This window comes from Anomalospiza imberbis, unplaced genomic scaffold (assembly GCF_031753505.1).
Source record: "Anomalospiza imberbis isolate Cuckoo-Finch-1a 21T00152 unplaced genomic scaffold, ASM3175350v1 scaffold_119, whole genome shotgun sequence".
Taxonomy (NCBI): Eukaryota; Metazoa; Chordata; class Aves; order Passeriformes; family Viduidae; genus Anomalospiza; species Anomalospiza imberbis.
Window position 1 is genome coordinate 115,001 of NW_027099583.1, and position 2,500 is coordinate 117,500.

At 49.4% G+C, this 2,500-nt stretch overlaps 1 pseudogene; it reads left to right on the forward strand.

Moving 5' to 3' along the window:
* LOC137465942 (28S ribosomal RNA) overlaps positions 1 to 2,500 on the forward strand; it is a 9,083-nt pseudogene that overhangs the window by 4,238 nt on the left and 2,345 nt on the right.

Genomic DNA, 2,500 nt, shown 5'->3' on the forward strand with positions numbered 1-2,500 from the left:
GTGAGGTTTGCCACAGAGACTTTTCATCTAAAATCGGCCTGGGACAGCATAAAAGATTGGCGCATCCGTTGGTTAGAAACATAGAAAGGATCGCTGCTTCCCAGCCAAAAGAAACATCAAATCGAGGAGCCCATAAAAAATGCTGGACAAAAGAAGAGGAAGAACTCCTGGTGAGGCTGGAGGCTCAGTTTGAGGGGCACAAAAACATTAACAAACTTATTTCAGAACATATAACCACCAAAACGGCCAAACAGATCAGTGACAAAAGAAGATTGCTTCCAAAAAAATCAACGGATAAAATCCCCCCGAATGAGCCCGGAATGAATCCCCCAGAAAAACCCCGATTGAGCCCCTCAAACGAGCCCGAAGTGAGAACTCTTTACCACACCAGGAGCGCAGCTGCAGGCCTGAGAAATTCCGTTAACAATGGACCTGATAACAACCAACTGCCAGAGAGGCCAGCTGCCGGAGAGAGGACAATGGGAAAGATAAGGCGCCACCGCGATAAGGGCAACGGACAGCAGGGAGCCGTCCAGCAACAGGAAGGGCAGCTGCAGGCCCATTACAAAAGGACACTCGGGGAACGCTTATCAGCGGGATCGTTTAACACCTTCCCCCGAGCAGTGCAACAAATCCTGAACGGCCGGGAACTTCAAATCGTGATCAATCAAGCAGCGCAGGACTGCTTCGAGTGCCTAGAATCAATTAGCCAAATAAGAACTGCTACCCGATCTCGGGTAAATAACGGAGCCCAGGAGAAGAAACCAAGAAAACCGTTTCAAAAATGGATGAAAGACAGAGCGATTCGGAAAGGCAACTACCTTCGATTCCAGCGGCTATTTCATCTAGACAGGGGGAAACTTGCTAAGATAATTCTGGAAGACATAGAATGCTTATGCTGCGATATTCCACCCGGGGAAATCTATTCGGCCTTTAAAACGAGATGGGAAACACCTAGTGACTTTGATAGCCTTGGGGACTTTAAAATTCACGGGAAGGCTGACAACACAGCCTTCAGTGCACTAATCACGGCCAAAGAAGTGGAAAAACACGTGCAGGAAATGAGCAAGGGCTCGGCTCCAGGTCCGGACGGAGTCACCCTTGGGGACATCGTAAAGATGGATCCCGGGTACTCCAGGACCACGGAGAATTTCAATTTATGGTTAACAGCTGGCAAAATCCCGGACATGGTGAGGGGCTGCAGGACGGTTTTGATCCCGAAATCGACAAAACCGGAACGCTTGAAAGACATTAACAACTGGAGACCTATCACTATTAGTTCCATCTTGTTGAGACTGTTCTCCAGGATCGTAACAGCAAGGTTAAGCAAGGCCTGCCCCCTCAACCCAAGGCAAAGAGGATTCATCAGAGCGGCGGGATGCTCTGAAAACCTTAAACTCCTGCAAACTATAATCTGGTCGGCCAAAAGAAATCACAGACCTCTGGGTGTTGTATTCGTGGATATCGCTAAGGCTTTTGACACCGTGAGCCACCAACACATCATCCGCGTTCTGGAGCAAAGAGAGGTGGACCCCCACATCATTGGACTGGTGAGCAATATGTATGAAAACATCAATACTTATATCACCACGAAGAAGAACACACACACGGATAAAATCCAGATCCGGGTTGGAGTAAAGCAAGGTGACCCCATGTCACCTCTTTTATTTAACCTGGCGATGGACCCCCTGTTGTGCAAGCTGGAAGAGAGAGGCAAAGGCTACCACCAAGGGCAGAACAGCATTACAGCAATGGCGTTCGCGGACGATCTGGTCCTGCTGAGCGACTCCTGGGAGAGTATGAAAACGAATATCAGGATACTGGAGACCTTCTGCAATCTGACCGGTCTCAAAACACAAGGTGAAAAATGCCACGGCTTCTACATCAAGCCCACCAAAGACTCTTACACCGTCAATAACTGCGCTGCTTGGACCATCAATGGCACTCCTCTGAACATGATCGACCCCGGCGAATCGGAGAAATACCTCGGCCTGCAGTTTGACCCATGGATCGGGATTGCAAACTCCGATCTCTCCACGAAACTCGAATTCTGGCTTAACCGGATTGATCAAGCACCACTTAAACCCCTGCAGAAAATCGATATTCTCAAAACCTACACTATCCCTCGACTGATCTACATAGCCGATCACTCAGAAGTGAAAGCTGGGCTCCTCGAAACCTTGGACCAAAAAATCCGAACAGCGGTCAAGGACTGGCTGCACCTACCTCCGTGCACTTGCGACGCCATCCTGTACTCGAGCACCAGGGACGGCGGCTTAGGCATCACCAAATTAGCGGGACTGATCCCCAGCGTACAGGCCCGGAGACTACATCGGATCGCGCAGTCTTCGGACGATACAATGAAAAGCTTCCTGGAAAAAGATAAAATGGAACAAATGTACAAGAAACTGTGGATTCAAGCTGGAGGGGACAGAGAGAAAATACCTTCGATTTGGGAAGCGCCACCGACGAGCGAACCATCTAACAACGCAGGCACGAC